Genomic DNA, 12,621 nt, shown 5'->3' on the forward strand with positions numbered 1-12,621 from the left:
TGTCACGCACAGAGCAGGGCCAATCAGGGGGTTGGGGCTCCGTACCCTGTCACGCACAGAGCAGGGTCGATCAGGGGGTTGGGGAGCTCCCCCCAGTCACTCACAGAGTAGGGCTGATAGAGGAGTTGGGGCACTTCCCCCTTTCACACACAGAGCAGGGTGGATTGGGGGGTTGGGGCACTGCACCCTGTCACACTCAGGGCACGGCCAATGAGGAGGTTATGGCTCTACCCCGTCACACACAGAGCAGGGCCTGTGGGGGGCAGTTGGGGCGCCTCCCTCTATCACCCACAGAGCTGGGCCAATCAGGGGCACTGTCACACTCAGGGCAGGGCCGATGGGGAGGTTATGGCTCCACCCCGTCACACACAGAGCAGGGCCCGTGGGGGAGGGGTTGGGGCACCACACCCTGTCACACACAGAGCAGGGCCGATCAGGGACTTGGGGCGCCGCACCCTGTCACGCACAGAGCTGCAGGGCGATCAGGGGTTTTGCGCGCTGCCCCCTGTCACGCTGATCCTGGTGCCGGGAGGCATATTACCCTTTTACTATATAGGATGGAGGCCTGGTGCATGGGTGGGGGCCGGCTGGTTTGTCCGGAAGGGTGTCCTGGATCAGGGTGGGGGTCCCACTTGGGTGCCTGCCCAGCCTGGATGAGGGGATGATGGCTGTTTGCAGCTGGTCACACACCCTTCAGGGTGGGGGTCCCCACTGGGGTGCCAGGCCAGTCTGGGTGAGGGGCTGAGGGCTGTTTCCAGGCTGGGGGTGACTGAAGCTCCCAACCACTCCTTTTTTTCTTTTCTTTTTTTTTTTTTTATTCTGAGCCAGCTGTAGCTCTGAGGCTTGGCTCCAGCTCTGAGGCCTCTGCTGCTGAAAGCAGGTCTCTGGTTTGTTTGGGTTCTATAATCAAAACACTGTTTCAACTCCAGCTCTGAAATCCCTGCTGGCTGAAAGTAGGTTTCTGGGGTTTTGTTTAGCTTCTATATTTGTAACAATGTTTCAAACTGCAAGCTCAGAGGCCAGCAGCGGCAGGCGGGGAACATTGGAGTCCTCCGTCACTGAAGCAAGCAAGCCTTATGTTCGCTTCAAGGTACCTGGCTGCTGGCCGCCATCTTGGCTAGCAGTTAATTTGCATATCGCCCTGATTAGCCAATGGGAAGGGTAGCTGAGGTACGGCTAATTACCATTTTTCTCTTTTATTAGATAGGAGATATATATATATATATATATATATATATATATATATATATATATATATATAGTTTATCACTTGTCAATCATACCTCAATGAAGCCCCCAAATAAAATGTTAGATGTTAGGAAGGTAAATAAAACTAAATAAATAAACACTATAAATTGGGGTTTTTTTTAAATGCTGTATATATGTCTACACTTACACAGGGTTCCCTTCATAGTGATAGATGTTTTAACTTTAATCCTTTGACATAGTTAGAGACTAGGGGATAATTTGAAATATGCAATGCAAAGTCCAGCCAACAGGAAAAAAAGAGTTGGTTATTTTTTATTGAAAAAAGGGAAAAATGGCTCCCTCCAGGGATGGGGATTCAATTGTAATTCATAGCATCAAGGAAACATCTTTGTGTAAAATATCAGGGACAATGGCAACTATTATGGATGAGAACTGCTGCTATGCCCAACTTCCTGTGGCTCCCTGGAGTATCCTGCCCAGGAAAGAGACAACCCTGGAGCCAGAAGTGGTGGTCACTGTTTCTCTGTCCCCTCCTGCATAAGAATTCCAACTCTGAATGGTTGAAATGTCCCCTCTACACAGGCATTTACTGTTATCATGTCTGTTCACACATCTAGTTGTTTATTTAAGGTAAGAGAAGTTTCTCGCTAGAAATTATTTGAGGACACTTGCTAGAGCCTAAACAGCAAAATAAAGTGTTTTTCAAACTTTAGTGTGAATATGAGTCAATATGAATCATCTATGAAAGCATTGAACATGTATATCCCTGACCCCCCAGTAGCAGATGTTCTGCTTCAATAAGCCTAAATTTGGACACTTAGGTGAATCTGATACAGGTAACTCCCAAATTATATATTGAGAAATCTGAATTCAGTGGTTATTTTTCTATGCATTTTCTGTTTTAATAGGAATGTGATGTTTTTGGTCATACTGTGCATTTAACTGATAATTTGCTTTCATATTTATAACCTCAAGGTACTTGTTACAGTTAGGATTTGGGGCTTTTCCTCCCTCGCTTCTTCCTTCATGACATTTTCAGAAAAGCGACTACAGTAGGCTCAGCAGTAGGCTTAACATTGAGAAGAAAAAGGTTCTTGGCCTTCAGTACAGTGGTGTTTTGGACAGAATGGTAGAGTAAAATGACCAAGTAAATTCTGTGAGGGAGTTAGTTGGTCCTTCCCTTGAATTATGGTATCTGATTATCACATTAAAGTATTGTGTAATCTATGAATTGATGAATTAATTAGATGCTCTCATTTTTTCCCAAAACTTATATTATGTCATTCTAGTTCAGATCTAAAATAGAGGAATTCCAGACCTATTGTCCAAATGAAATTCCTAGCAGAATCTAAATGTATAAATAGAAATAATAGAAAGTTGTATTATTTATCTCCTTCAGTTTCCTGTCAATTATGTATGTGTTTTTGTTCTGGCCTATTCATAAGGCGAAGAACACCACTTTGGTACTGTTCTCTATGGTTCACTTCACATTCATTAAAATTTATTTTCAGTGATGGAATGCTTCCATTTGGCTCTACAGTATTTGAGAAATATGGATACCTTATATCACCAAAAAGCAGGTAAATGAGGAATGCTTTCAACACACTGCACTCTAATACATAGGGAAGACTGATTTGACTTCATTTAATGGGTACCAGGGCCAGCACTGTAAGGAGAAGCCTGAGGAAGGTGAAGTGACCTCAGATGACAGGTCAGTTTAAGGGGGGGGGCACCATGAAGCAGCAGTGCTTTCTACCTCCTTTGTACATTATTCAGGAGCCATTCTGCAGCCTTCTGAGTGCAGACAGATTAGCGAATGCATGCATCTCTAATAGACTTCCCTTGGCTTAGAATGACAGCTACCAACCTTTTTGCCCACCTTCCCACTACTCCCTATTCTCTGAGGCTGGCCTATTGACAGCCTGTGTTGCATGACTAAACTTCAAAAGTAGAGTTAGCTTTCCTATTGGAAATGGATCATGATGAATCAGTTACATGGCTAAAATTGTTTTTGCTGAAGATGTGCATATTTGCCTTTTCCACATTTCAAGGAAGCTAGTAGAAAATGCTAAGGCCAGAGTATCCAAAAGGTGCAGATTGTGCAGTGGGCAGATGAACCTGCAGGATTTATTTTCCCTGTTGTCCTGAAATGGGTCATCTTAAATGGGATATTAGACACTTTTAACCATAGGGGGCCCAGTTATTAACACTCTTAACAGAAGTATGTATGGCCTATATGATTTTCTAGATCAGCCCGCATCCTAAATGAACAGTGGCCTGGGAGCAGGGGCACTCACATGATTAACAAATTACCTCCACTAACAATCTCTGTTTAATTGGGTTTACTATATTTTTATACTACATTTTAATTCTGCTTGAGGTTTTGGCTGGCAGCCTGTCCTTTGCAGTCTTTTAGAGGTTTTCTTGCTGATGCCAATGAGACTGAGCTCAGACAGAGCAGATCCCTGCAGCCTTTCCTGCTACAGAATACAATCATGATGTCACATATAATTCCTAAAGCTGCATATATCAAAAGAGCAAGATCATTGACACCAAGAACCTAATGATCATTTAAGCAGTCATGCCAGGAGTCATGCTGGAGAGCAGTGACTGGCTTCATCAGCTTATTGATGAGACTTGCAAACATTTTTTTTTTCCCCAATTACTTTTCTCCTTTCAAATCTATAGTGAAGGATGGTGATTTTGTGAAAAGGCACCATCTTTCAAATGTTTTTGAAAACTTACCAGTGTTGAAAGACAAACAAAAATATGTGAAAATAAAAGTAATTGTGAAATTCTGTTTGTTTTGCTCAAGAAGAAATGGCCTCCTAATCAAAAAATAAAACAAAAAAAGTGATTTTTTTCAAATGTAATTGTGGCTATTGATCCTCTCATTTTGTTCTGAACTCTTGGATTGTCATTATGGTTCTCCATGTCACTATATAGAGCTTTGTGAAACAACCCGTTTTATTAACTGTGCGTGGTGTTAGTCACAGGGCTCTGTCTATACTTTGGGGCTGCACATATTTGTTGCTATGTGACTAGGTAGAATTCTTTCAAGCATTTCCATCATAAATCATTTGGCGTTATACTCAACACCAAACATCTGTAGGATCGTCACCATCATTCCAACTGAAAAAAGGTTGCAAAATGTTGGCCTACAGGTAGAAGCTGGCCACAAGTAGATTCTATTTGACCAGAACAAATTTTAAAATGTTTTAATTTAGATACTAATGCATTTAACTGGAGAAAGTACTCTATCTCCTTGGTTCCCACAGTCCTTACCAACCATTATGTGGAACCCACATCTTGACAAGTTAATGTTTTGGCCCTGGCCCATCTAGGCACTTGAGCTGGTGTCTTTTGATTTAAATATGCACTTCTCTTATATAAAGAAACTGCTGAAAACACATTTCTTGGGGTTAGTAGAAAAACAGAAGCACCTGTTTCCAGGAAGTGAAATATTTTATGCCTCATAAATTTTACTTTTGCAGTTGTAATATGTTTTAAAACCTTATATGTATTTTAAAATCTACATGAAGAAATGAAGAGTCTTTATGAAAATAGTTCAACATAAAATATAACTGTACTATTTCAGAAAATCCATGCCTGGGATGATAAAAACTGCAAATGACTTATAGTTCTCCCAAGGACCTTCTTGAAAGACCCATCAATTATTTAATAAAAAGCATCAAAAGAGAGTTTATACCCTAACTCTGGGGACACCTTGACTCAAAACCATCATCTTGCTACAACTACCAAACCTAAACTTTATCACCTTATTCAATAGTAGAGGCCCATTGCACAAAATTCAGACAAGGGGGACAGGGGTTCCCTCAGCCCGGCATGAACCCTCTCACAATCCAGGACACCTCAGGGAATGTCAACTGCCTGTTTAGGCTTGATCCACAGGGATCCCCATGTGATTAGGCCTAAACTGGCAGTTGGACATCCCTCTCGCAATCCAGGACCACTGGTTCCTAACTGCTCACCTGCCTTCCTGCATGATGGCCCCTAACCACTCGCCTGCCAGCCTGATTACCCCTAACCACTCTGCTTCCTGCCTGACCTCCCCTAACTACTCGCCTGCCTGACTGCTTGATCACCCCTAACCACTCACCTGCCTGCCTGATCACCCCTAACTGCTCACCTGCCTGCCTGATCTCCCTTAACCTCTCGCCTGCCTGCCTGATCTCCCTAACCACCTCTGCCTGCCTGCCTGATTGCCCCTAACTGCTCACCTGCCTGCCTGATCACCTCTAACCACCTCTGCCTTGGCCTCCGCCGTCACGGCTTCATCTGAAATGACATCCGGAAGGTTGTTTGGCTGTCTGGTCTAATTAGCATATTACACTTTTATTATTATAGATAAGCCCAATCCCAGCATTGGAAGATCCATCTTACATCAGACTTCAAAATCTTATTCATTATCTCAAGTTTGCTCTTTCCCTCCAACACATTACTGAGACTTTGTCAAGGTACTGCTCTCCATGCTTGGTCTTATCAACAGCTGAATTTGGTGATGTTTAGAGAAGCTATCATTTGACAGTACCCCACAATACTGTGGTCTTTCTCTTTTGTTTCCTGGTGAGTTGGGAAAATTAAATAAGAGTATAGAAAAATGTAAATATAGTGCAAGCGTGAACATGAAAAATAACAGTAGGTATCGTGGAATGCCAGAGTTGGAAGGGAGATGAGAAGTAATATTACTTTCCTTAATTATCTCTTCTTTGACAGTCTCCATGCTCTCCTGTGTTCTCATAAGACTTAATTTCTGGACTCTTCACTTTTGTAGGCAAAGGAATCAGGAAAAAATGCCATATAATGGCTTAGATGTAAGTTTATGAGAGTTTTAGATTTAGTCTTAAATACAGGAACAGAAAAGTATGGTAGATATCAATAATGCTAAAAAACAAAAATAATCAACAGACTTGTTAATGCATAAACCATGGAAGAAATAGAACAAATTTAAAGAGGACTAAGACTTTAGGTGTTAAAAATCTGGGGACTGGTGATTCCAATATCATAATGGGTGAAAATGCCATGTTATAATTATTGCATGAACAAATTATAAAGTTGTATTTGACCCATTTTAGATGTTGGATATGAAATTTGAGATATTTTTTTTAAAATAAACTGAAGATGATAGGCCTATAAAGAATATGGTGTCAAAGTAAGAAATGAATATTTGGGAGTCTTGTGAATGAACTGAACTCTTCATGGGTACAGAGCAGGATGAATATAAATCTCCTCGGGAACTTTACAGAAAAAAAAAATATATATATATATATAACAGAAAAAAAATATATATCCTTATATATATATAAGGATAAGGATAAGATAAAAAACTGAAGCAAGGAAGGAAGGAAGGGAGGGAGGAAGGAAGGAAGGAAGGAAGGAAGGGCAAAACAGAAAATAAAATGAAGGAAGGAAGAAAGGAAGATGGAGGAAAAGAGGAAGGGGAAGAGAAGAAAAGAAAGGAAAGGAAAGGAAAAGAAAGGAAAGGAAAGGAAAATAAACAAAGGGAAACCATCAACAATATAAAAATACAACCCACTGAATGGGGGAACATGTTATCAAATGATACATCTGATAAGGGGTTAATATCCAACTTAATAAAAAACTTATAAAACTCAACACCCAAAAAACAAACAATCAAATTAAAAAATGGCCAAAGGACCTGAATAGACACTTCTCCAAAGAGAACATGCAGATGGCCAATTGATATATGAAAAGATGCTCAATCTTCCTAATCATTTCAGAAAGGCAAATTAAAATGATTAGAGATATCACGTCACACCTGTCAGAATGGCTATCATCAGTAAATCAACAAACAACAAGTATGTGCAAGGATATAGAGAAAATGGAATCCTTATGCATTGTCACTGGAAATGCTGATTGGTGCAGCCACTGCAGAAAGCAGTATGAATTTATCTCAAAAAAAATTAAACATGGAACTACCTATGTCCCAGTGATTCCACTTTTGGAAATTTATCAGAAGAAACCCGAAATACTGTTTGAAAGAATATATGCACCCCTATGTTCCTTGCAGTGTTTACAACTAGAGGTCCGATGCATGAAATTCGTGCAAGGGGCTCGGCCCTCGCTGCCTCGACTGGCCCTCACAGCTCTGGCTTCATCCGGAAGTTTGTCTGGAATTTTGTCCAGATGGTTGCTCTGCTGTTTGGTCTAATTAGCATATTAGCTATTTATTATATAGGATAGCCAAGATTTGGAAGCAGCCTAAATGCCCATCAATAGATGAGTGGATAAAAAAGCTGTGGTGCATTTATACAATGTAAAAAGAAGAAAATTTTACCTTTTGGGACAGCATCGATGGACCCAAAGAGCATTATGCAAAGTGAAATAACCCGGTCAGAAAAACACAAGTACCATATGGTTTCACTTACATGTGGAATCTAATGAACAAAATGATCTAAGAAGCAAAATAGAGACAGAGATAAAGAGCAGGTTGACCACTGTTGGGATGGGGCGGGGGGAAGGGGGGTAAAGGGATTGAGCAAAAAGATATATAAAAGGGAAAATATTCATGGACACAGACAAGGGTATGGTTATTGCCAAGAGTAGGAGTAGAAGAAGAGGGAGGAAGGTGTAGGGAAGATATATGGTGATGGACAAAGACTCCATGGTGGTAAACACACAATACTGTGTATCAATGATGTGTTGTAGAATTGTGAAAATGAAACCTGTATAATTTTGTTGGCCAGTGTCACCCCAATAAATTCAATAAAAATGAAAAAAAAATAAAGAAGAAAGGAAAACATTCTATTTAAGAAAATAAAGCTAAAGTGAGTCAAAGAGGAAGAAGCCAAATTAAGATTTAAAACAATTTTTCAGAAGGAAGGAGGTGACTAACTTTTTTAAAAAGGGTGTTTTATAAAAAGCCTAATCAAAATATTAATCTTGTCCAGAAAATAACATTAACTTTAACAGAGGTTTTAGAGGTAGTTGAAAATAAAAGCCAGATTTCAAAAGATCAGGATTTTATGTGTATATGAAAAAGAAAGGTATTTGAATACTTTGAATTTTTATTGATCTCTGTTGCATTTTAAAGCAAACAAATTAAAAATATAAAATGAAATCATTAGTGAACCATGGAAGTAACCCCTAAAAGGAAGTTGTGCAACTAAACAAAAAAAACTATATGAAAATATAAAATGTGGTCTACCATGAGGTGTGTGTGTGTGTGTGTGTGTGTGTGTGAGTGTGAGAGAGAGAGAGAGAGAGAGAGAGAGAGAGAGAGAGAGAGAGAGATGGTTTAAAGAAAACTACCATTTATGCGCTTTGTCCTATATTTTTCTCATTCTTCCTGATGGTTTGCTCATTCTTTCGATTGCCAGAGACATAACTGGTTTCTAAGGTTATATTATCACAGTTTTGCTTTTATTTTCAATGCTTTTGCCATGGCCAGTTCTTTGGCTCTAGTACTTCCATGGGTCATGCACCCCCATCTCATTACAGACAGAATCCTTTTTCAATGAACTTTCATAATATCGAAATCATTTTGTCACCTAGCAGTTTCTTCCTTGAAGCACCTACATGAGACACTTTAATGAGGTTCTTCCGCAAGAAAATGTGTCTCATTTAGTGGACTTTGCCTATTGCCTGAAGTGTCTGAGTGGTTAATGGTATTTTCTTCTGATGTCTTGAGAATTGATCTCTCAGAGATTTTCTTTTTCTGAAAATCTCAGTGAAAGCAAATATTTCATACAGATAATAAGAGCAAAGCCACCAGTGGATTGTAATTCATAAAAAAGGTGTGAATCCCCAAATTTTATATCGTTTCTCACAGGAACTGGCTTCTGCTCATGGCACATTCCTTTCCCAGTGCTCCAAGAATGCACTCCTTGAGTTAAGCAAAGGATTGCTTTATTTTACCTCGTTTAAATGGAAATTGAATGAATGCTCAAGATACAGAGTAAACTTGTTTAAGGTGCGAGCAAAAGACATTTGTTTTTATAAATGCATAATACATAAATTGGTTATATAATATGTTGTGATTGTCATGTATATGTTCGTCTTTGGAGTTTTTGCTTTCTTTCCTTAAGATGTGAACCCTGACTCTCCATATTCTGGGCAGCATTTCTCAAAGTATGTTGCATGAATTACTTAACATTAAATTCACTTGATGATTTTTACACATCAAATGAACTAGGAATCTGCATTTTAAATAGCAACTTCAGGTGATGATTGAGCATTGATGTTTGAGAAATTCCCCAGGAAAACAGCACTACATAAATAGTACCAGTATTTGTTTGACATAGAATCTATATTTGAATGCATTGTAAGATGCTCATTTGTGGTTTCCAGATTTCTTTGATCTATTACCAGAATTTTTGGAAAAGACAGTATGTGAGGAGTAAGTTGTGAGAGCAAGGGACTCTGATTTCAGTGAGGAAGCGCAGGTCTCGGCAGTTCCATAGGAAACCCTTTTTAGGACTTCCGGTGCCTCATGGTTAGCCTTTTTGTTTCCACTGCCCAACGATGAAGCACACGAACTGCAGGGTGCATGGCTAGTTACCTGGCACTTTGAAAGGAATCTGCCCAAATTATCTATACTAATAAAAGAGAAACATGGTAATTGGTGTACGACTGCTACCCTTCCCATTGGCTAATCAGGGAGATATGCAAATTAACTGTCAGCCAAGATGGTGGCCGGCAGCCAGGCAGCTTGAAACTAAGATGAGGCTTGCTTGCTTCAGTGACGGAGGAAACCAACATTCCCCACCTGCGGCTGCAGGCCTCTGAGCGGGCAGTTTAAGAAACTCTGTAACAAATACCGCCGGACTTCAGCCAGCAGATTCGCAACATTGTAAGAAAAGGCCAGAAACCTACTTTCAGCCGTGGAGGCCTAAGAGCTGCAGCCAAGCCTCAAAGCTAAAGCTGGCCCAGAATTAAAAAAAAGAAAAGAAAAAAAGGAGCAGTTGGGAGCTTTAGTCATCCCCAGCCTGAAAACAGCCCTCAGCCCCTCACCCAGACTGGCCAGGCACCCCAGTGGGGACCCCCACCCTGAAGGGTGTGTGACCAGCTGCAAACAGCCATCATCTCCTCACCCAGGCTGGCCAGGCACCCCAGTGGGGACCCCCACCCTGAAGGGTGTGTGACCAGCTGCAAACAGCCATCATCCCCTCACCCAGGCTGGCCAGGCACCCCAGTGGGGACCCCCACCCTGATCCAGGACACCCTTCAGGGCAAACCACCCGGCCCCACCCCTGCACCAGGCCTCTACCCTACATAGTAAAAGGGTGATATGCCTCCCAGCACCGGGAACAGCGGAGCCATGAGGCCTCCCGGCACAGGGATCAGTGTGACAGGGGGCAGCACCCAAACCCCCTGATCGCCCTGCAGCTCTGTGTATGACAGGGGGCGGCACCCCAACCCCCTGATTGCCCTGTGGCTCTGTGTGTGACAGGGGGTGGGGCCACAACCTCCCTATCCACCCTGCTCTGTTCGTGACAGGGGAAGGTGTCCCAACCCCCTGATCAGCCCTGCTCTGTGCCTGAGAGGGGGGAGCTCCCCAACCCCCCCCCCCCCACGGGCCCTGCTCTGTGTGTGACAGGGTAGAGCCACAACCTCCCCATCGGCCCTGCCCTGAGTGTGACAGGGGACGGTGACCCAATCCCCCAATTGGCCCTACCCTGATCGTGACTGAGGGTAGCATCACAACCTCCCAATCTCCTTGCTCTGTGCATGACAGGGTGCAGCGACCCAACTCCCCAATCGGCCCTGCTCTGAGCCCGACCAGGGGCTGCACCTAGGGATTGGGCCTGTCCTCTGTCACCCGGGAGCAGGCCTAAGCCAGCAGATCGTTATCTCCAGAGGGTTCCCAGACTGTGAGAGGGCACAGGCCGGGCTGACAGACCCCTCCCCCCACCCCCAAGTGCACAAATTTTTGTGCACCGGGCCTCTAGTTTAATCATAAAGCCGGAAGAGTCATAGATCAGATTTTGATAGAAGGGAATTAGAAGGAGGGAAGGAATTGAGATGGTGCCAAGTCAAGGACAGTGATTGTGAAATTCAGGTGAGTGGAAAGAGCTCAAGAGATCACAGCAATTACTGGAAAAGAAAAAGGCTTAGGTTATTTATGGAAGTGCCTGGTGAGAACAATGTGTGGAAGTCAGCTAGGTTTAATGCATATGGAGAAGAGAGGAGAGATGTGATTTCTGGTTATAGAGTTGAGAAAATACTAGCTGTGTAATGTCATGAGTTGAGTGCTTACTCTTTCAGGTACTCCCTGAAGCACTTTACAGGCATTATCTAATTTAATCACCTGTCTTTTAAATCTCAGAAGTCTTTGTTCCTGAGGCAAATGTTATTATTTACATTTTACAGAGGAGGGCATAAGGTTTACGTGGGTAAATCACTTACTTCTAGTTCACGTAGCTATTGGTGCTGAGTTTAGAAGACAAATAAATCCAAAACAAAGTCCTGAACAATGCTTTATGGCAGAATCACTTTGAACAGAAACAAAAAGGCACAGGCCCCGTAAAGACCAGAAAAGAATGTAGTTGGCATGAAGGTAAAGTAGCATATACTTGGAGAAAGAAGTCAGGATGTATATAAGCCTGAATTTATCTCTATTTGAAACTCTACTATTTGTAAAAACCTAACAGCTTATTATTCTAATATGTTTATTGACTCATCCGGGTTTGTTATTCTTTGCTAGCCTGTAAAATGGCATGTACCTAAAGGAATAGCCAAATAACATAGGATCTCAGTGGCTGGCTCATTATGGAAGGTGGATTTATTCTCAAGTGTGCAAAGAGAATTCTCTCTTATTGCAATTGGCCATCCCCCTTACCACAGGCAAGGCTCTTCTTTATCCCTGTATTTTATTTTCTGTCTCATTAATCATCAGATCTTTACCTCTTACTCATCCTGAATTCTCATTCGGAATTAGCCAGTTTTTTACAAACAAATAAAATAAGTAAAACAATGGTTTCAAACTGAAATAATTCAACAGATCCTTTTTTTTTTTTTTTTTGCTGCTTCATTGTATTTTCCTAAACGGCATTATAAATTGTGTGCACATAGTTATATCCCAATACATAAAATGAAAACATTCTTTCTATGACTCCTAGATGAATAAAACTAATAAGCATATCTATCCTACTGTAATTTTATCTTTACAAAATAATTAAAGAGACCTTGATAAACAGAGCAATATTATGGTCCATCTGCAGTATATGTGTTGTCCATGGAAATATTTTTAATTAAAAAAAAATCAAACAACTAAAATCATAATTCCAGTTCCCTTTTTAAATCTCTCTCTGATCTAGACTCTGTTCTATTAAACAAATATATTGCCTGTTCCCTGGACTTATTTTTTCCTATTTTTCTTCTTCTATTTCATTCCTTAATGTATTAGTCAGTTCAGATTGTTATAACAAG

Source organism: Myotis nattereri (genome assembly GCF_964212035.1).
Source record: "Myotis nattereri genome assembly, chromosome: 1".
NCBI classification, from domain to species: Eukaryota; Metazoa; Chordata; class Mammalia; order Chiroptera; family Vespertilionidae; genus Myotis; species Myotis nattereri.